Source organism: Drosophila kikkawai, chromosome X, assembly GCF_030179895.1.
Source record: "Drosophila kikkawai strain 14028-0561.14 chromosome X, DkikHiC1v2, whole genome shotgun sequence".
NCBI classification, from domain to species: domain Eukaryota; kingdom Metazoa; phylum Arthropoda; class Insecta; order Diptera; family Drosophilidae; genus Drosophila; species Drosophila kikkawai.
The window spans coordinates 12,094,893-12,118,786 of record NC_091733.1 but is presented as its reverse complement, the minus strand read 5'-3'; the positions used below and the strand labels follow the sequence as shown (position 1 = coordinate 12,118,786).

General features: G+C 34.6%; 1 protein-coding gene across 5 annotated transcripts in view; it reads right to left on the bottom strand.

The window, feature by feature from the left end:
- The window catches only part of baz (par-3 family cell polarity regulator), a 46,823-nt gene that overhangs the window by 17,878 nt on the left and 5,051 nt on the right, over positions 1-23,894 (bottom strand). Inside the window, exon 1 of one of the 5 annotated variants that reach the window (XM_041774895.2) lies at positions 7,199-7,328. The exons of 2 other annotated variants lie outside the window; for them this stretch is intronic. The gene's annotated coding sequence lies outside the window, so the exon portion shown is untranslated. Of the gene's footprint in view, positions 1-7,193; positions 7,329-23,894 lie in introns of those variants that run through there. 2 more of the 5 variants (XM_070288686.1, XM_070288685.1) reach the window with 2 other exon arrangements.

Genomic DNA, 23,894 nt, shown 5'->3' with positions numbered 1-23,894 from the left:
TATTATTTTTTTATTTTATTTTATTTTATCGATCTTTGGAACCGACTCTTTAAATGCAACAGCCGGAATTAAATCAGCTACCGCTGTTCTTTTTCTTCGGATCGCATTCCCTTTGGAACCGACTCCCTTAATGCAGCAGCCGGAATTTAATCAGCTAACACTGCTCTTTTTCTTTGGATCGCATTCCCTTTGGAACCGACTCCCTTAATGCAGCAGCCGGAATTTAATCAGCTGACACTGCTTAATCTCATTCCATTTGGAACAGATTCTCTTAATGCAAAAGTTACACTTTGCCTTCACGTTTATTTCGATCTCGTTCTCTTAGGAACAGATTCTCTTAGTGCAGCCGCCGGAATTTAATCGGCTTGTGCTGTCCACCTTTTTCTCTCTTTACCTCTTACACGCATATGTATGTATGTCCGTTCCTACGTATGCGAGTATAACGGCGCTTTATTGTCGACTTGCGAAAACGGCGAGACACGCGTTAGTTTTTCGTTATTTCTTTACTTCTTTTTTTTCGATTGGGCTGGTAGTATTTATACAATACTTGGTAAATATTTAAGGTCCAGTTTTTCTCCTCGTCGCCAGTGTAACAATGCCCGTTTCCCCAAGTCCTAATAACAAGGCACACGTGTGATCTTCGATTCGCTATTTTATTAGCACCGGCACTGCCAGCGTTGTCAGGTCAACTAACATAATCTATTTGCGTTGCGTGTACAGTAATGCATTTCTCTACTTCTTGTGAGAGAGCGCGTCGCTCTCATCTCTGCCATCGCTCTCCGCTGCCGATACAGATCTCCACAATTAGCATAAAATGTGATCATATAAAGGTTTTGTGAAGCAGCCGCACCACGCCTTCTCAGGGTTCCTTTGTGCCATTTGCCTTATGCCTGCCTGGGTCTGACTTTTCGCCCGAGCTTTTCAGTTTTCAGCAATAATTTGCAATCAGGCCTTTAACAACCCACGAGATGCCGTGAGGTTCCAATCAAAAAGGGGAAAATAGAGGTGAAAAATGGTGGAAAAAAAACAGAAAAATAAGGTATATGTGCAAGAAATATGCAGGGGAAGAAAAGAAAGGCCAAATTACACGTTGTCATTATGCATGCCATGCAGCAAAGGGCGGGCGGAGAGCTCCATAATGAAGTGTAGCCAATGGGGGGGGGGGTTAAAATATATGAAAAAAAAAAGGTGGAAAAAATCTGAAATAAGCTAAGTGCAGTCACAAAGAGACCTAGGAGGAGGCGTGGCCAGTCATTTTTGATTTGCAAAAATATTATTTTTACTGAGGATGGAGGAGAGATGCCGTCAACTAACGGGGAAAACTCAGAGAAATAATTCCTAAATAAAAAGAGGTAATTAAAATTGTAGTAAGTATTTTATTGAGTCAAGTTTTTGTCTAGTCGATAGGCTAGTTCCCCCTTTTTTTAAATGCTAACTAGAGTTCTTTACAGTTGCTAGCAAAAAGTAAACTAGGCCACCTCAAAAACAAGTAAAAAAAAGCTACAGTCAAGTAAGACCGACTTTCAGATACCCGGTATCCAAAGCAATATTGGTGAAAATATGGAAAACATGAACGAAAAACTTAATTTAAACACTTGGAAAGGCAGAAGAAATGAAGGCACATGTTGAGAGTTGCTAGAAACATATTGCATACAACCAAAAGAAAGGCACATGTTGAGCAACATCTATTTGTGAATGTTGCAGCAGAAGAAAAACATTCAATAACTCTCATGTTTCTATACGATTTTACTTAAATTTGTTTAGAATACCTTCGCACAGATCTGATCCTTTTCGATATCAAATTACTTTAAATCGAAATACCAGTTATAAACAGTACAGTAATGGTTTTCCCTCAAGCAAACCATCCAAATAAACAATTACACATTTTTCTGGGCAAAACTCGAGCAAAACTCAAACTCGATCTGAATCTTTCAAGTGAAAGGCGGCTCGGCGGCACCTTTCTCAGCTGCTTTTGCATATGATTAGCAGAAAGAGCGGAAAATAAAAGGCTGGCAAATAGTTTGCACAAATAATTAGCAGCCAATAACAAGTGAGAATGTCTGTTTGCGATCTCGTATCCAGCTGAAAACATATTTGTGGGGAAAATGAGACTGACACAAGGGCAGCTGAGGGTCACCATGAACAGCAGATGCTCCTCTTGGCAGGAGGAAAAGCCGGCCTGGGGGAAAACCAAGCCGCCATTTAAGGCTATTAATGTCAACGCTGCTTTCCAATTGTGCTTTCTATCTCTCTGGGCCTTTCGGCTTTCCCAATCACATTAAGCACTCTAATTATTATCAATAGAGGCAATGAGATATGATATGACATCGAGTGGCTCTCATTTATATATATGTGTATATTTCCCATGCCGAGGTCGCTGGCACCCGGGAAATGTTTCACAATGAGGAGGAAAAAAGAAAAGCCAGCCAGCCTAAGCACCACTCAAACTCAACTCTACTCTACTCATTCCAGGCTGTTGGCCAAAGAAAGCCTTCCGTAATTACTCGAAAGAAAGGTACAAAAAATATAAGGCCATTTCCCTGAACCTTTAACACCCATCATGCGTGATATAAAAAAGAGGTACAAGAAAAACCTTAAAGAGCAGGGGAAATGAAACCAACTATATTGCGGCTCATCAACTTTTGCTTTTGATTTTTCTCCACTTCTATGCTCTCTTTTTTTTTCTCTTCTTCTTTTAGCCATGGCTTAATTGCTGCCTGGGTAATTATGTGACACTTTGGTCAAGATCAAGCAAACTGTAGTTGTATCTATGAGATCCATTTTATACGAAGAGATATCAAAGAGGGGTTTAAAGGGGAATAACTGGAGTATATGAGAGACATGGAAAGATTTATATTATATATATATAATACTATATATATTTCATATATAATACTATATATATTTTATATATATATATTTTATATTTTTTTATATTTTTTATTTTATACATTTTTAAGGTTTTTATACCCCAAGTGCACTATTTAATTTGGATATCTAAATAAAAAATAAAAAAAATGGTAACTAAAAATTTGTACTGCATATTGAAAAGGGGTTTATAACTATACTATTCAAATCCAGATATATAAAATAATAAGGTAAAAAATCAATATTCCGAGTTCTTTTCAACCGCAAAGCCTGTCTCCAAATAACAAATTGACACTGCTAATTTCGGTGTGAAAATTAACCATTTCCCCCCCTCTTTGTACATAAATTTTCCGCGAACTTGAATCGCAAATCGTATTTCGCAAGCAATGCTATTGGGTCACATTTCCGCTGAAAGGGGTAAACAAAAACTGTGGTGATATTACCCCACCCTTTGTGAGTCAGGGCCTTGAGATATATACACATAGATATATTAGAGTCGCATAGCTCAAGACCCTTGTTTTTTTATTTGGCCACCTTTCCCGTTTGACATCTTGACAAATTGAAAAGTATTTGGAGGGAGAAAACATAAAGCCTTATGCACTCTTTGAAATTGTTTACTTAATGTGACTCTGTGTGTCTGTTTGTATGTTTGTTACGTTATAATATTAATTGCTGTTGAGTGGGCTTGGAAAAACTTTCATCTTTTCCTAGCCAAAGCCATTTATAAAGTGGAGCGTCGTCGTCGTCATTAACTGCACTCGCACAAACAAATGTTGGAACAACAAAAGCCGCTTACCGCTTACCTCAAACCCTAACTCGTAATTGCCATTGCCGAAAAGTAAGTAAGTGTATTCCAGCAGCACACAACTGGTTCCATAAAGTTGATTGAACCTTTTTGGGGGGAAAGAGGGGTTACTACTTGGGCGAAATACACTCATTCGCTGTGATTGAGTAACACAGATTTTTAATTGATTTAAACGGCTGCGAGAGCTGCGACTTTTGCTTAATTGCACGTGAAAAGGTAGAGGAAGTGCGGAAGTTTTTTTTTTTTTTTTGGGAGAAAAGTAAAAGCTAAGCATGCACTGGGAAAAATAAAATATACATCCATATACATGTTTTATCCTTAATTAATATATATAAATAATGTTCTGTTATTTAAAGTCGCAATCATGAAAGGAACAGAATGAGAGAGTTGGGTTGTATGCCTTTGAAAACTTTTAAAAATATATTTTTTTATTCTTATTAATTAATTTTTAAACAACTTTTATTTTTTTTTGGATAAATACAGAAACATTTATTCAAAAGTATTTTTCTATAATATATATATTTTTTTTTTGTGTAGAAAACCCGTAAAAAAAAAAGAAGAGTTGGTTTTATGCCTTTGGAAACCTTGATGTGTGTGCTCCGCCAGCTCTCATTATGCAAGCATTATTAAGTAGTTTGGTTATACGCGCTTTTATCTACCATAAATGTTGGTGATAAGGCTCAGCGAGAGAGAGAGTGAGGCGGGGGAAGGCCAGGGAAAGGCAAGGAGACTGAGCCAGCCACGTGCTCCGTCGGAATTCGCATTCGTTTCAGGTCAATTGAGTTCACTGTCACTTTCACTCACTGTCTGTGGTCACTTCTCTCGCTATCTCTCTCTCTCTCTCTATATATATATATATCTATGATTCCCAACAAGTTTTCGTTTATTTAGTTTAATTTTTTGTTGTATTTACATTGTTGTAAGCCACTTTGGTGACAACACACTCGTCGGCAAACAGTTAATCAAGCAGAGCGATGGGAATCGAAGCCGGCTTTTAACTGTGCATTTTCGATTGTTTTGATTCGTTTTGTTTGATGGCCAACAATCATTGATTTATTGGTATTTATGCTTTGTTTAGCTTTCGGCACTTTTGCGGCTTTTCAGCTGGTTTCGTTGTATTTTTAAAGGAAAATAATGTTTTGAAGTGGGAGTGAACTTTTTTGGTAAGAAATTGAAAATACCTTTCGATTTATTTTATCTGGGTAGATATATTTATATATTTAATTAACAGAAAATATTTTCTTTATCAATAAGACCCTTTAAACTTAAAAATTGAATAAATAAGAACCTTACCAACCTTGGGGATTATTTCCTCATCAATTATATATATTTTTTAGGGCAACTTAAATGAGTTAAAGACCCGGGAAAGGCCTTTGGAAAACTCAAATATAAACCCTAAAGGATGATTAAGGCATCAATAGACCCCACCCAAAGAGAACACCCAACTAGTTTTTGACTACCTTTCTTTTCGCTTTCGATTCTTGATTAGGAAAATCCCCTCTGGGCTACACAATCTTCTTCTGACTGATGGCGCAAATATTTTATCAAATCGAAAACGAAAACAAAACCGAAAGCCATAACCCAGAAGTTATTTTATCTGGGCAGGACGATAAGATTAACGCCCGGGGTGCTGATATACTTGCAAGAATCGAAAGCCAAACCGACTATGTATACATATAGATACTATTCTAATGGTATTATGGTATTATTGTATTATAGTGGTATCTGTGGCATCCAATCCAGCCAAGGTGGAACCACTCCAGTGGGCCAAACCCACCCAATCGATGCCAAAGCCAGTGAAGGCCGACCGCAGAGTACTAAAAAAAAAAAATTATAAAACAACACTAAAAAAAATAAAACAAAACTAAAAAAAAATAAAAGCACAACTCAAGCGGCAACTCCAACTGGTGGAACCAACGCCACCCCACCGCTGGCCACGCCCCTGGGCTGCGAACCTGCTCCACGATTGAGTTTTCAGTGTTTGAGTTTGAGTTTGGTTCTTGTTCTCATTCGAATACGGATTCTTGTTCAAGTTGCATTCCTGCCAAGTGAAAGTCGTTGGAATCAAGGCTATAATCAAGTCATATCTATCAGGTTGTAGTTATCACAAGGATTTTTCAAGCTTTAAACTCATTTAACTATAATAAGGAAAACATCGTTAATATTAAAAAATTTAAGAACCACAAATAAAAGAACCAAAACAAAGCTCCTAACTACTTCAATTATTCAACTCTAAATTAATTTGAAGAAAATATTATTAACTTTTGTACATCAGTTCATTTACAAATTTTTAAATCTGTTTTTTAGGGATTAATAATTTTTAAGATTTTTTTTTTTTTTTAAAGCAAATGAATAAAACCACAAATTAACTCAAGAAAGAGTATAAAATAAGCCTTATACAAAGCTATGGAAATTCCAGAAGGTATTACACCTTCCACAGAATGGGATTAATCCTATACTCTCACACACATTTTGAATAAAAAAAATACATCATTCAATAAACATTAAAGACCTTAAGCCGGAATGTAACTGCATACCTCAATGGCATCCTCTCTCTTCCATTTACACCCTTAAAAATGTGGGAACAATGTCTGCTTCTAATTAGCTGTCGTGGAAATCAACTGAAATTGGAAACCCAAAATGGATTTATTAGGCGTCCAAAGTTAATTGACAAAGAAGGAAACGGCAAAAGAAAAAGGTCAAAGGATCCGAACCGATCCTAACCGAAGGGAAGCCCCCAAAGAAGTCACAAAAATAAATTCAGCCAAGGGAATATACAATTTCTTCGTAATGCCATATGGTATTTTGGATATTGTGGGAATAATTCTCACTCTTGAGTTACCTTGTACAAACAGGTGTGATGGAGGGAGGGTTGTTAAGAAGTCTAGAATGGATCTTAGAATTGATGTTACTATAGGTTTCTTAATGTCCCAGAAACTGGCTAATCTTTTGTATTACTTTTGTATTACAAATTTGTAAAATTCTGGTTGAAATTATATCAAAACCCTGTAAAATTTCCTACAGTGCACCTTTTGCATGTCAAGACGTTTCCTGCATTTCCTTGATCGTCATGGGAAGCTAAGCAGCAACAGAAAAACCATTATAAAAAAAAGAAAAAAGAAAAAGAATGGAAAAACCCAAGTAGAGAGGAAACAACCCTAAGAAACAACAAGTGTTTGCGCTTCTCACATATTTATACGAAACAGAAAATCGCGTTATCTTCAAATTATCTGCAATCTCAACTGTTTCTTTGCGTGTTTGCCAGTTCAGAAACATATACATATATATATTTCTCCTCTTTTCAGATAGTACAGCCAACTTTAGATAAACCTAAAATTCTTTAACAAACACACACACACATATATATAGTGGCCTTAAAACTGTGGCATTGCAACAATGCCAAATTCTTGCACATTTTTGGCACTTGAACACAGAACACAAGAAAATAATAATGAGACTCGGACTCGTTAGCTTTGTATTTTGTTTTGTTAAATATTTTATTTATTTTGCAAATTAATACCGAACCGTTAAAACAATTGCGTTAAATATTTAAGCATTTAAACAGCAAAAAACAGCAACCACAACAAGTACCGACGACAGCCAGCGGCTGCGACGTCCGACGTCGACGCATTTCGGAACCGAAGTGATGTGAGAAAAATGAAGTGGGAACACGCTCTCGGAGAGAGAGAGAAAGAGCGATCGCAGGTGAGTACACTGCAAGACAAGAACTAGTTTTTTTTTACATGAATTAATGGCGAATTATTATCTATTTTTTTTTTTTAACATTTTAATCAACTTGTAAAATTTATTGAATTTATTAAAACAAAAAAAACACCACTTTAAAGATTTTTTTATAATAAAATGTATTTAATATTTACAATTTAAAATTAAATCAATTCTGTAAAGAAATTTAATGTAAACAATAAAAATAATTTTAATAAAACAAGCTGCCCGTCAGGTACACACCAATACCTACAAATTACTGATAAATATTTCTCCCAGTATTATGAGAGAGTCAGTTATACCGCTCTCTCTCTCTCACCTGCTATCTCACCTTCTCTCTGTTTGGTTCGCAAATGACCACCGGCCAGAAAGATAGCAACAACAAACACGGCAAGGAAGAACTTTGTCAAGCGGAACGCAAACTAAAATGCGCAAAAACAACAATAGCAAAAGCTACTACTGCTAGAGGAAAAAAAAACTACAGGAAGAGGGGATGCAACTAGCAATTGCAACAACAAGAACAACCAGAAGAAGCCCAAGTAGAAGCAGCAACAAGTGCAACACAATTTTTGGGCAACGAATATTCAATACCCTAGAGTCACTATTAATTGTTATTGAATTTTTAATACAAATTAAAGCTTGAAGGAAATGATAACCAACTTTGTGTTTTAGAAAATATAAATCCCTTTTTCATTTGTATCAAGAATATCAACAAATTTTTAATACCCTAGAATCTGTGTAAGTTTTTAAATATAATTTAAAAATAAATGAAAATATTAAGAACGTTTACTTAATTTTTGTTTAATCATAATGGTTTTAATAATAAACTTTTTGTATTAACTTTTTGGCTGATTAATTTATAATTATTTTATTTATTAATTAAACTACTTTTAAACCTTCTTCTTCAGTTAATTTTGTGATATTTTAGTTTAGAGATGTTTTCACTTTTTATATTTTTTATAAAAAAAAAATAGTAAACAAATAATTATAATTATATTAATTTTCTAAGTGATTATGAAACCCATATACCCCCCGCTAGATCATCTTCCTGGGCGGCGCAGAATGCAAATTTATGGGAGAGGAAAAACAAAAGGAACAGGCAAAGGAAGCATGGCACCGAGGAGGAATTTTGAGGCGACGCCAGGACGTTGTCGTTGGCATTGTTAGTCCCCGTTGATCTTCTCTTCGGGCGGTAACAATTCCTAGAGAACACCGATTGACGACGCCTGAGATAATGAGGATGAGGTTGCCCGGGATGGTAATCATCGTCATTAACAGTTTCCTTTTTCCCCCTCCTCCTCCTTGTGTATTCTGCGACCAAAATTAATAAATAACAACAATAGCTTGGCCTTCGAGGTGCAACGTTGCTGCTGCAGTTGTTTTAGTTGTTGTTGTTGGGCATTTTCCATTGGAAAATTCTCGCGCAATGAAAACCAAACGAACTGGAAAGCTTCCTTTTTTTTAAATGCACGGAGGAAAACTGCACAAACGTTGGCATAATTAATGAGAGAAACCAAACAGCAAGGCAAAAAAAAATAAATAAATAAAAGAAAAACTAAATAAGTGAATACATAAATACAATTTGTTTTTACAGTCTGGCTTATATAATAAGCAATTATATAAGAGAAGAACAGGGAAATAGCATATCTCTGAATATATTTCTATATTTTACTTTAACTTTTTCTTAAAACCTTAAACCTTAAAATATCCCTATTAAGTTAATATTTCAATAATTAAGCCTCATTTGCCAGTCATTACTGTACTCTCAGCTAACTTGTTACCTATTAATACGCTTTTTTCTTGGCAAAACGAAAGGAGAGAAAGAGTGGCTCATCAAGTTCTGATTGCATTTAATTCGAATGAAAGCCGCTCAATCACTCAGGTGAGTCATCAATCAAGGCGGAAGTCTAATTGAGCCATCAGTAGTAGTGCCTGCTATTCTTCCCTTCTTTTGCAATTAACTGAGTCTTTGTGAAAAGAAAACTTACCATTGTTTTTGGCTTAAACTCTTCACCAGTAACTCTCCTTAAAAACTGTAGCCAACCAAAACTTCCGTTTGACTTAATAAAAAATAAAAAACAAAGAAAATATGGCTTTGTCATCGGTTAAAATGCGAGCACACAAAACTAATGAGCAATAAGTCAGAAATACACCTGATACACCGAAAGAATATGTGTATCAAATATATTTTATTTACATATATTATAAATGTAACAGTATATTAAGTAATTGAAATCAAATTAAAAGCGTCATATTTACACTTTAAAAAGTTCTTAAAACTACAAACATATATAAGAAAACTTTATAAACAATGACTTTTTTCATAGAGATTTTTAACATATATTTTTTTTAAGCCACAATATGAATATCCTTAAATATATTTCTCTAAGATTTTTATTTAATAATATTTTGTATATATAATAAATATTATTAAGTTAAAATCTTCAAGACTTTCTTATTTTATACATTTTAACAATTTAATTTTAGCTTCCAGTTAAAATGCATGTATTTTTCTCTGTGTAACCAAAAAGTGTGTATGGTTTTCATTATAGAAAACTTCCCAGCTGTTGGTCTCGTTTTTTCCCCCCGTCTTTTTTTTTTCATAGTTTTGCAAAGTTGCTCGACTGGTCCATTGTCCCAGCATCTGTGTATTTATTTATTGGAATGTATGTGTGTGTGTGTGTTTGGTAAAACAATGGACACAAACAAATAGATTTAAAACAAAACACAAAAATACTAGAAGCCAAGTTCGTTCACCATTTCACCCAATTTTTTATTTGTATTCCGTTTTGTTTCGTTTTCTTTAGCTGTTGTTTTGGATTCCTTTAATTAAAATGTCGGTCACTAATTAGACAACGTAAGGTGCTTTGTTGACCTTGGGCTTACTTTTTTAATTATGTTTTTAATTTAATAAAAACAATATTTTATACACTTTGAAAAGCAAATTTACGCAAAGTACACCTGCGACATCTAGCGCTGGGCGCTAGAAACTCTAATGAGAAAAGCGGCCTCTATGAGTAATGGTTATGCCGTGGCTTCCAAACTGTATTACAACTTGTGTTTTATTATAGATCTGGCACTTTTGGTCGCTGGGACCGAAAAGTCTGGCAACGCCGCGGCACGAGCGACCAGCGTTGCCAGACTTTTCGGTCCCGGCTAACAGTGCTGCCAGACTTTTCGGTCCCAGCGACCAAAAGTGCCAGATCGTGGGTATTTTTTAACCCTTGGTGGCGCCATCTACACTCTTGGCAATTGAACTACAATAAAATCAAGCAGCCGCTGCAGGCTTATGGCGTCTTGGTTAAATATGTAGAATAATGTGTAGAAAACAGCAAATAGTAATCTACATGCACTGCAATTTTTTGTATTTCTTTAAAATAAGTAACTTAATATTATTCCTAAATTAATAAAAAAGAAAAATAATACAAATAAAATTACATACAATTTTTTTGTAAAACAATTTGGTAGTCTAAAAAATCACTCTTCTATTTTTTTTAAATAAGCAAAAATTTTTTTATGCTGTATTTTTTAAGCATTAGCTCTTGTTTTTATTTTTCCTACAACTTTGGTACTTTTAACTAAATTATTAGTGCTGTAAGCATTTCTTTGGTTTCCCATATATTCTTTTTCCTGCATTTTTAGGTTCCTTTTTTTTGGGGTTGCAACGATTGCCTTCGCCTGTAAAAAGGTATCGAAGGATCTGCTTTACATGCCTCGCACTCTGAATACTCCTACTATAAAGATATATATCAATTTTCGTAGACTGGAATCTCGGCATTCTGCATTCTCAACTTGCGACTCACTGCACCCATGGCATGTGTCAGTTCGGTGCCTGCATTTCATTTGTCAGCTGGAAAAAGGCCCGTCCAACTGGGTCATCATCTACTACACGACACATACCTGTTGTTGTGTTACCTGTTAATGCCCCGCCTCTACTTCTCTATCTTATTTTTCAATTAACTAGCTGTTATCTCACCTGCAAGTAAACAGAATGGAAAAGAAAAATTAGTTTTCGATTATTTTTATTTGGGGTAGGCGCACAGACATAAAATGGAACAAAGATAAAAGAAATGTAGAACAGGTTGATATGTTATACAAAAAAAAAAAAAAAAAAACTACATAGGTGTAAGAGGGAGAAAAGGTTAACAAAATATTATAAATATATACCTTAAAATTTTAATTTACTTATTAATTATTGTATTTTATTTATTTATTGTTTAATTTTAGTTTATTTATTTAATTTTAGATCAAAGTTTGGTATTATTGAAGAACATTAATTAAAGAATAAGAAAGCTTTTTCATAGCACCTTTTCAGCTTTTAAATTCGAAAGGAAATTAGTAACATTTCGCTTACCATTTTTCTCACCTCCCACACACTATAACCCCCCCCCCCCCCCCTCTTGATTTTCCACTATTTTTCCACCATTTCCCCCATGTTTGCCTGTTGCTTCGGCCACGTCTCATTTCATTTGACACTCTCTGAATCTCGGGGATGTCTTGGACCATTTGTGGGGCTTCCTCCTCCTCTCCCTGCTACTCCTCCACCACCCAACACCCACTACTGTGCCGCTAAGTGGATTTTCTATCGCTGCGTGCGCTTTATTTCTCATTTTATTAGCCACCGTGCACCAGTTGGCCGTGCTGCGTTACATTTTCATGCAACAAGCAACAGACGACAACAAACAGAAAAAAAAAATAAAGAAAGAAAATATGTAGAGGGGAGGGAAACTGTAGGGACGCCGAAAGAAAAATGTTTTTCTAATGTCAAAGACACGATCAATTACAAGCGGCTTAAAGTCGGCGGCTCGTGACTCGCTCTTGTTGTTGCGGTCGTTGTGCGGTTGCTGTTGTACAGTAAGCACTGCCTAAAGTCACACCTTCGAACTTGAGCTTTAATAATATAATTTATCAAACGCTTTTATTTTTTATTTTATTATTTAATTGTTTTTATTAATAAAAAAAAGTTATCAGACAATAAAGTTTCTGTTTATGTTACATCTCTGCAACATCTTTCTATGCGTTGGCAGCATCAATAGGTGTTGCTCAACATATTTATAGCAACATTTGCGTTTATTTGGGTTTCGGACAGCACGTGTCTAGCAACATTTTATCTGCCTTTAACGCTTTTTTCTACTTCTCGAGTACTTTTTATGGGTTTTTAAATGGTCAAAATAATGTAATTCTTTTCAATTTAAAAACCAAATTAATTACAATTTGATTAAACATGAACACAAGTTAAGATATTATAATTATTTTGTAATTTCATAAAGGTTAGCATATTTTTAAATGAAAATATAAATTTTAACCAAGTTGATAAATATCCAATATTACAATATAATAATTTTATATGATATAAAATAAATTTAACTCTTTTTTGTTTTATTTACGTTTTATTAATTTATCAACAGTTTAACGAAAGCAAGTCCCACTGTACCTGTACCTATGTTGTGTGTGGTTTTTCTGTTGTTGTGTCGTGTGTTGGAGGTGGGGCCCAGGTGGGGAAAATCTTAGGGTAGCCGCACTCGAGTCGCACTTTGATTTGACACGCAGTAAGCGAGGGAAACGTGAGAGGAATCGCAGCGTCGGAGGAGAGATACACGAGGGAGGACTCCTCCGAAACTAAGCCCCGAACCCAAGACAAACCCATTTTTGAATGACGTCCGCCTGACGTTTATTTATGCATCTGCTTGCTCTGAATTTTAAAATTTGTGAGACAACCAGACAAGGATCTCTTTCTTGGCATGTGAAGGCGGATTCCGATTCCAGACCCTAGGACTGCAGCAAAGCACCATTTACCTAATGGATGGGATGTGTCAAATGGGGAATGTAAGCAGGCTAATTCTGGGAAATGCCACAGAAATTAAGTAATAGACAAGCAACTCAATCTGAATGCGGAATACAAAAGCTATTTGAAATGTTTACAATTAGATTAGAGTTGTGGTAAGGTGTGGCTATGATTTAGAGGGTTTCATTCTTTTTTTTTTCGCTCTATATATTTTTTAATACAAGTTTATGCTTATGATATAAAATTCAATATCAATTCTGTCCTAAAAACATTCATCGGCACAAATTTCGCTGAATTTGTATTTGGGAACTTTATATTTTGTATATTGTAAATGCGTTTCAAAAACAAGAAAGGAAGCGTACTTTGGCAAGATCATAATTAAAAAAAATATGGGAAAAGTAAAAAAGAATATATATGAATTCCGAACTTCTCACTAAAAAAAAAAAAAGAAAAAAAAAAAAATGGGATACTGTAATATGATGTTTTAAATTATTCATCATTTCTAAGAAAACCTTAAACAATATTAAAATAACTTTACTTCCAATTATAAATTCTCACAATATATATGCCAACAAAAAATCCTATTAGCAATATGATGTAGTGAATCATCATTATTTGTACCATTTAGAGAACTTATCTTGTGTTTTTTTCTGTTTTTCCAAGTCATTTAGCGCCAACGGAACAGATTGAAGAAGTAAAGAAAAACAAAAACCTGACCCAGAGACAACCAAAGAAGATATATGTATATATATTTGTAGGTAAGTATATATAGTAAATACAAGACACGCTTCCAATTGTAATTATCTAAGAGGCTTGGGTCACCTCTTCTTTTTTTGTTGTTCAAAGAAAAACGAAAACTAAAGCAACAACAATAAACCAATCGGATATTGCGCAAGCTTTAAATTGTTGTCTTTTCTTTCCTTTTTTTTTTTTTTGTTGTCTATTTTTTAATGTGTGTGAATTTCCGCAATGCCATCGGGCCATCAACAAGTTAAAAGGTGTAACAGGCCCGGCAATGAAAGGAGGTGGCGAAGGGGGTCGCAAAGGGGAGGCACATGGGCGGCTAAAGGGTCAAAGTTCACACACATACACACATTCAGAAAAAATAGAGAAGTTATGCAAAACCCAAGTCAGAAAGAGAGGGTCGATCGCTTCAAGTGAAAGTGAGACAGCAACTTGTTGGTGAAGAAGACAAGAAAAAGAGACAACAGGCAACGACGGAAACGCATTTATTGCGTTTGCTTTTCAAGGCAAACCAGCTGAAGATAAAAGCTGCAGATTTAGCTGCAACTCCACTCAATCGATCAATCAATCAATCATCCAATCAATCAGGCTCCCTTATTGCTGTGTGGGCTCTCTTTTGTAACCGCAAACGGGAAAATGCCAAGACAATAAGTGCCAAGAAAAGTGATCAGTAAAACAGTCTTGGCCGGCTTTTTGTATTTTCTTTCTTTCCATTGTTTAAAATATTTAAAAATACATATATTCTTAAAAAAAAAATAAAATAAATAAAAATATATATATATATATAACATAATAAACCTTAAAAATCCCAAATGTGAAATTCTAAAATCTTAAAATAATATGTACATATACTAACAAGAATTTTAAATATTCAATTCAATAATTGAAATTCCTTAAATTGATCTTGGTACAAGCTTTTAGTGCTCACTGTAGTATTTGGTAACTGGATTCCACTTTGGGGCTTGTCTTCTGACTGTTCTTATTATCATCATTCTCTGCTGAACAAAAGCAACCATCGAGAGAGGAGAAATGCAAGATGAAGAAAGGCTTCTTATTCTTATTTCTGGGGTATCCAAAAACCATATAATTTATTGTTTGCGGAATTGAAAACAGAGACGAAGACGACGACCAACGCACAAAGGAAAGGAGTAAGCCGAGATTTACATTTATGTGTGTCGCATGACACAGAACGGAGAATTACACTGAAAAACCGGCCCAAGGTATTTTGAAGTAAAGGTTTTTTTTAATGATTAATTTTATTTGAAATAAATATTTACTATAATTATTATTGAGGTTAAAACATGAAACTTTATAATAAATATTCAATTATTCTTCCCAAACCCCATCTAGCAAATAAAAGATCGATACCACTGTAATGCCGCAGAAAGCGTTAAATGAAAGCTTCCTTTTTTTTCCTCGACCACAAAGCAAACCCAAGACAAAGGCCAACATACAAAAGGATCGCAATTTCATGCTAAATGCCACTTAAATATGTACTTCAAATAGAACAACAACAGAAGATCCCTTTCTACTACGAATGAGTGTATATTATTTCCCTCTGGCCAGGCCTCTCGCCTATCTCGCCCCTAAAGAGAGATACCTGCATTGTAATGGCTGAGAGAACTCAGAGTCTCAGGTCAAACAATACGAAATTCTAGGAAATTCACCGAATGACAGGCGACAAAAACATTAAAATGAAATTAGAAGAGAAATTTATGGGCTTGGTTCCTGTGCCAGTGAATCGTAAACATTAAAATGTCTGTTTATTTGCTGCTCAAAATGCCAATGAAGGCAATGTATGTATTTTTTTGGAAACTCTTATAAGAATTTGATTTTATTTCCTGACAAACACAGCCCTGAACCGACACAACCCTGTGCAAAAGTTCACATTACTTCATAAGTCAACACACACGTAAACACACATTTCAACACAATTAACAATTATCAAAAAGAAACAACAGTCCAGCAAAAACTATAAACTATGATTATTATAAAAGCAACTATAAAGCGATGACAAATCTTTATAATGCTTCTTTTTTTTGTTTGTTTATTTTTAGGTTACAGAAGTAACAAAAAATCATTTCTATATAGAAATTAATTTTACTTTTTTTCTGGCATTTGGTTTTATTGTTCATGGAAGTGAAATGAAAGAAATGCCCAAAAATGTTCACAAGAGGGGAGAGCCAAGCTCAGGTCGGCATTCCCCAAAAAAAAAAAAAAAAAATAAATGGAAAGTGTTTGGGTGACGACTTCCACTCTTGTTTTGGTCCATAAATAATGTCCAATGAAATGAAAGTAAGAAAAATTGTGTTGACACAAGACACAGAAAAGCACAGCTAATAGGAAGCATAAAAAGGGGTACTACTAGATTTGTTTATTGAAATAAAATAATATACGAAAAAAAAAAAAAAAAAAAGAACATGGTCTTGACTCAGTTATATTTTCTAGCTTTATTCTATTTCTTAAATCTAAACCATTTATATTTATTTATTTTTTTTTTTTTTTATTTATATCTTAAATATTTCGTTCGGCCAGAATTTATTCCTTAATCTTAATCCCTTATTTATTTTTTTCTGCAATTTAAAAATTCAAGGCGTTCAAAATAGTTGTGATTTTTTCTTCTGTTGTTTATTGTTGTGGCTTTTATTATTGCTGCTAAGCAATTTCAAGGCCAGGTCATAGTTGTTGTTTTTGTTGTGGCATGTGGGTGCATTATACACACACACACACCTATATGTATGTATATAGCCTGCTCAATTGGAACGACTTTAGGCGCTCTCTTCTCATCCGCCATTTGCCGTTTGTCGTCTCAGTCTTTTGTTTTGTGCGCAAAAAGAAAGAGAGAGAGAGGGAGAGAGGAAAAGAGCGGCGAGCGCCAAAGAGCAAGTGTTCCAGTGAGCAAATGAGAGAGCAGGGCATGCAAAAGATCGCTAACCAACAAGAGCATCGCCCCCGCTCAAATTACAGTGGAGCTTCTCTTATAAACAACGAGCAGTGGCCAATCAACCATACATTTCTTTAATTAAAAAAGACTTTAAATTAATTAAATTAATATATTCAAATATAATTGAATAATTTTAATTGCAAAAGAAGTAGAATAAGCCATTCTAATCATTAAAACGCGCGGGAGAAAATGCGCATAGGGGGCCTTCGGGGGGGATTATCTATCGCTGTATGCCTTTTGCGGTGCTATTCTCCTTCGTGCCTTCTTGGCCATTTTATTCATTTATTTAATTCATTCAAGCATTTTGCACGTGCAGCGCCTACAAAAGTCAAGACTGAAGAGCCTACAGCCAGCTCCCCGGCTTTTTATGGTAACAACTATCTTTTGCAATGGCCTTCATCAGCATACTTTGGCACTATTTCTCTCTCTATATCTCTCTTTCTCTGTTTGTCTCCCTTAAGCCAGAGATGATTCATTTATAAATATTTCATTTCGCTGTTTTTTTTTTTGGAGAAAACACCTGGATAAATACAAATAGAAATAAGAAAATAGTCCAAGCATTTAGATTTTATTTGGGGGAAACGTGACTCATTTTGGGATGCTGACTCATGTTAAAAAAAAAGACCTTTACAGCTGTGACAAAACATTCCCGGAAATAGCTATATTTATAGATCAATTAATTCCTTGATTAATTATTAATATTTGATGTATTTAATTTTCATAGAAAAACAAATATTATTTGACATACATCTACTACCACTCAATACGTTCACAATTTTTCCTTAAATTAAATACTTAAAAATCAGAACGTAATCTTTTTTATATTAAAACTAAAACTATTGTTGGTGTTTATATTTATTACCATTATTTGAGTAAACACCTCTTCACATAATTTATTTAGAGCAAACAATAGCTACTCGAAATTAATGGCTTTGCTTTATTTGTTTCGGTTTTTCCTACTTTCCTACGTTCCTACTTAGAAGTATCGCCTTTCATTGGCCGCCTAACTGACCTAACCCAAAATAAAATAATAAAATAAGCAGAGAATTTAAAGCTTATTGCCTTTTTTGAACTGAATAACCGTTGGCTGGTGATGCCAATTCACTCGACATTCCACCAAGCCGTTTTTTGCTTTTTGCCTCATCGAAAGAAAAATGTGTTTATTTTTTTTTTTTTTTTGTGGATTTCTACTGCCTGCTGATTTTTGTTTTTATCACCGAAACGTGAGCGAGGTTCTGCTCTGAGTCTTACGTTTTTAGTCGTATTTTTTTATTTGTGGTTATTACACAAATTGAAAATGAAGTAAAAACGTTAAAAAAACAAACAAGAAGCAAGGGTTTAACGAATACGGATTTACTCTTTTTCAAATGGCAATAATTAAATATTATTTTAAATTCCTAAGTGTGTTCTGAAACGAAGAAAAATATTCAAAGATATATTTATCTTCTGTATTAAATAAAATATTTTTGTATCAAAATATAAGATATTTATTTTGGGGTCTTTGAACCAAAAAAATATACCTCCTCATAACCCCAGTGTAATAAAGAATTAAGAAATGCAACAGGGGTTTGTTTGGGTTTGGGTTTTCGGTTACCTTGCTGGCTGAGAATTCAGCGGAATGAAAGCAAAGGGAGAATGGAAGAACCCAGGGAATGATGTGCCAAAGCTGACCAACCAAACAACCGTTTTGCCAACGTGTGTGAGTGAGTGTGTAGTTTATGACGATGAATGACTGGCGATGGCATCGTTGGTACGGGTATGGATACGGGCACGAGTATGTTGACCCAAGCCAACCCTTTTGGCAAACAGTCGCCAAAAAAAAAAAAAAAAAACACGGAGATATAAATGTATATATGCTACATTCCGATACGTGCCTATATATCAAGCATGTACGATCGGCATCGTTTGAGCCAGACGACAAACATGCCATATTTACACGGAAATAAAAGACAGTAACATTTAGTATTATTTAAAAACAATCATTTAAATATTGGAAACCAAAGAGTCATTATTCAACTTGAATTATTCAAGGTAAATATAAATCGTTTTTAAAATACCTCTTGTCTTTTTTTACAAGTTCAATCAAAATTTTATAAAGTGTTTTTTCATATTTTAGGCAAATAATTTGATGATAAGCATAGAGCTGCCGTTTTTTGTGACTTTTCTATTCTACATATTGCCGATTATTTATGTTATCTCTGCCAAATACTTTTTTATATATACAAACACATTTTTATCAGTGTTTTTTTTTTTAGGAGAAGGAGAGACAGAGAGAAAAAAGAGAGACCGTGCCTATTTGGCGCTTACTCATTACCCGAAAACGTCACGTTGTTGCACAGAGAATGCTTTTGTGCAGCGAATAATAAAAAAAAAACAGGTAGTAGGGGGCGGCGGCGGGGTTGCCACGCCCACCTACTAACTGCAGATCGTTGCATTGTTAACCGTTGTCGGTTTATTTGTTTCCGATGTATTTCTTTGTTCTTTTTTTTTAGATAAATAAACCAAACAAAACTAGTTTCAAAAACAAAAAGACCAATTAAAAGCAAAAAAAAAAAAATTTTTTTAAATAAAGAACAAATTAAATGTGCCATGTGGTTTGTGGAGCGAACGAGTGAGTTTGGGAAGAGATTTTATTGAAAAGATTAGGCGGCATCCTCAACAGCACGAAACAGGAACAAGTTATAATTAAAAAATAATAATAACATAATAATGCGGTTGGAAAACCGATTTTCCTGATACCTAAGAGACACAGAAAGTTTCAAGTTAATTAAATTAAATATAATTAAGTTAATTGAGTATTTGAAAATGTTTCTAAATATTTAGAAGAATTAAATAAGGTTCTTTAAAGATTTGCCCCTCTAATTTTCAACTGATTCTAGCCTCAAATAAATGATAAGTTTTTCAAGAAATTTATTAAAGCTTCAAGTTCCCTTTCTAACTATTTTGTTTCTATAAATCTTGCTATGTTATAAGAAATATGTAAACAAATATCAATTTAAATAAGCAACTTAAATGCATTTAAATCATTTGTAAAAATAAATTTCATAAAAAATCGTTTATCAGTTGAAAAATCCTTCAACAAATTTTTTTTTTTAAATACACATTGAATAGAAGAAAGACCTCCATCACATATCGCTGTTGGATTGAACTTGAACTAGAGCATTTGGTAACTCTGCACTTGACCCTTGGGGTTCCCCTTCAATGGAGCTTGTCGACGACGACACACAAGCACCCACACTTGCCACGCCCCCTGATGCCACCTCTAACCTATTTCAGAGCCACCTTGGCGACCTAACCAAGCATGAATCTGAAGTACAGACAGGGCTTTTCCACCTTGAACTCGCCTCGCGTCTCATTAAAAAGCCAAAAAAAAGTTAATAATTGCAGTGGGTGGAGAAGGTGTGTTGTTCGTGTCATAAAATTGTCAAATAACAATATTAACAAATTAATTTGCTTGGGTTGTTGCCTTGCTGTTAATGGCAACCAACGTTGCAACTCAAATAGCAGCTGCTAACAGACACTCCCCTTTATTTGCAATTAACCCTCGGATCCTGGAATGCATCCCGAACTTGGTACTGGTGTACTGGTAAGTAAGTATATATAAAAACGGAAGCAAAATTGAACCAAACCCATCCGAAAAAACCACCCAAAAAACCCCGGTGTCAGAGGGGATGTGGGCGACAGGGATTGGTGTGTGTGCACACCACACACACGTGCGTGACCAAAAATAGATACTCAATTAGTGTGGCAATAAAATGTTTGTAATTCTAGACGATAACGAAGTGCACTTCGGGCTGGAGTTGAGAGTTGGGACCTTATGGTGCTGCAAGTCGAAATGGGGTTACACATGAAAGTTAAATAATAATAATCAAAAATGGAGGTCTATAGACTGACTTGTGGGTTCTAAAGGTTGAAGCTTGATAATTTAATAAGCAGTTACCAGGAAAGTTTATAAGTCATTTAATTTCATTTAATTAAGGTGGGTTCAAGTGGTGAGATTGACATCCTTAGTAACCTTTAAATAGAGCTGAGCTCCGTTTAATCAGTATTGAAAGGAAGACTAGTTATAGTACAAAAAATATATACATATATTTAAAATGTTATAATTGTATACATTTAATTACCAAATTCTAATCCAATGAAAGATCAACCTACATAGAACCCGACCTGTCGCCTTTACTATTATAAGTCTGGTTCTATACATTTATTATATTTTAATTATTTTTTTAAGTGTTAAAAAACAGTGGAGAGGAACAGTGAAATGCACCGACAAATCCACTTGGAGAGTTGCATAGAGAATTGCATAGAGAATGAACCGAAAGGCAGCAGCAGCAACAACAATCATGCCATCGTGCTAGGCATGCAAATGGTAGACAAATATGTCCATTTACCCCTTCCCCCTCCTCCCTTCTTTTAGCTCCCAGATACATACATATATATTACACATGCTTCTCCCCTGTAACCAACTTTTGCAACACACACGAAACGACGACTGTATCGAAACCAATTTGGAGTTTTATACCCATAAATGGGGGAAAAACAAACAATTAAAGAGAGGAAAAATGCAGCCAATAAATACAAATAAATATTGAATTAAATTCTGGTTATATTGGGTAATACTTATAAAAACACCTACAAAACCTCCTAAATATCAGAAAACGCTGAAACAAATATCATTAATTAATACCAACTCTTTTTTGAACCATCAGAATGAAACGAGATCGGGATTGGATTCACAGGAACCGTCTTTGCAATCGAACCTTTTCCAGCTTTTTTTTTCTTGGAAACCAAACACAACAACTGCCATGGGGCATACAACATTCCATTCGATCGATCGCTGCAGTTTATAGAATATAATTAATCGAAGGGCCGTAGGCGATCGATCGAGCACGCAAGTGGGTGTCACTTGAAATTATTTTTAATTTCAAAGCTAGAAATAAAATGAAACGAGGAGAAACGATAATTCAATTGAATTTCTCGCTCCTAATTTGGCGGTAGCAGCCAAGTGCTGGCCAAGTGAATCAGCCCACAATGCACTGCAATAATAATATCTATGGTTATATACATTATATTGAAAATGACGCAGTCTACTGCTATTTTTTGCTGTTTTTGTTGTTATATTTTTGCTGTATTTAGTTATATCTGTGTAGATTTATACACACACACAATGGATATATATGTATGTATATACAGACGTGTAATCAGGTTGTTGTCATGGAAACCGACAAAACAGAAACTATTATAGGCTGCAGTCAAGTCACAACCCCCAAGAGTAGTCGGGTTTTCAGAGTTTGAGTTCGAGCACGAGAGTGTGTATATATGTATATAGTACAGTGCTACCTGACGCCCGATGACAGCGGTAGAGAGACTAGAGGTGGTAGAGGGAACCCAGACTGAGCTATGCTATCGTTAAAGGCCGTTTTAATATAGAAGTCTAGCCTTAGATTGAAGTTTGATTTAGGCACTGAAACTTTGTCAACTCCCATTAACATTGATAATTGCCATGCCGAGCTATGTAACTTGATTGGAATACTTTCAGTAACTCTGAAATAATACCTTTGCTTAATACTCTATTTTTTTGGATTTTCTCATCTTGCATAATTGGCTTGTCTTTAATTTTCCATCTACTAACAATTGATTTTCACTCTCTCCTTGTCTCTTTCTGTCGGCCATCCTTCGTTTGGAGGTAAAATAATAGGAAATGCAGATGTTAAAGGAGATTAGTTCAAGCGGGGTGGGGATGAGGTGTGTGGTGTGTGGTGTGCGCTTGTGGTAGGTCCAGCTTAAATGTTGTGTTTTCCGCTCTTTTTTGGTCATAATTGGCTTGTATTTTCTCGTTTTTCTCTTTCCGACAACGACAACAGCTGCAAATATACTTTTTTATCTGTTTTGTTCAAGGGAAGGAATTCAAAGATCGCGGGTGGCAGTCCAAGAGATAAAAATAAAGGAAAGTATAAAAAAAGTATGAAAAAACTATGTAGAACTTTATATAAATAATAAATGTATAATTTTTGTATGTATATTTTGTAATTATGAAATATTTATTTATATCCGAAATATATATTTTTTTTAATTTTAGAATTTTATTAAGATTTTGTAGTATTTGTGTTATACTGTCCTTTGTGGTATGATTTTATTATATTTTTTAAATTATTACAAAAACTGTTTACATTTTTTTAGATTTTATAAACATTTTAGGTAATAGTTTTTTTTTTAAGAGTTTCGTAGTATTCTGAAGTATTTTGTGTAGTTGATCTTTAAGTAGTATTTTGATTATTTTTTGTGGTTATATTTTGTTTTAAAATGTCCAATTATTTAAATATTTCTTTATTCAAACGTTTAGCGTATTTTGAAGCATTTTTTGACCCCATTAAAGCCGCCACTTTTGTGTCAAAATTCTAACAAAACTTCGGGAAAACTGTAAAAAATTGGTCAAGGTGTTTTGCTGGTCTCGGCTTTATCGATTATTTCCCAGTGCCAAAGCATGACACCAACATTCCAATAAATTCCAATGCTTTTGCAATCTCCAGACACACGACCAGCCATGGTGTGCTAGCCATGTTTTCATTGTAATTATTGACTTAAACCAATTAGAGCTCACTTAAAAATAACAAAAATAATGCTAACAATTAGCGTGAGTAGAAAAATCAAAAATTTAACAGCAAAAGAAAGAGAGGCAGAGAAACAGGGAGAGAGAGAGAGAAAACAGCAAGGCGAGAATGCCACCGAGAAAGAGGAAGATATGTAGAGAGAAGCAAGCTGGATATTTCTTTTTATGACTAAATAATTTACAAATTGTGCAAAACTGGTTTCTCCGTCTGAGTTTTTTTTTTCAGCCGCCGCATTTTGTGGCTCTGTTGTTGTTTGCCAACTTAATGCCAAGAATTCAGCAGCAGCGAGAAGAAAAATGCTCAATGAATTTTTTTGTTCAGCTCGGCTTCGTTTTATATCCATACATACATACAAATATATTTATATATATATATTTTTTTACCCCATATCTCCCTGGTTTCCCAGGCATACAA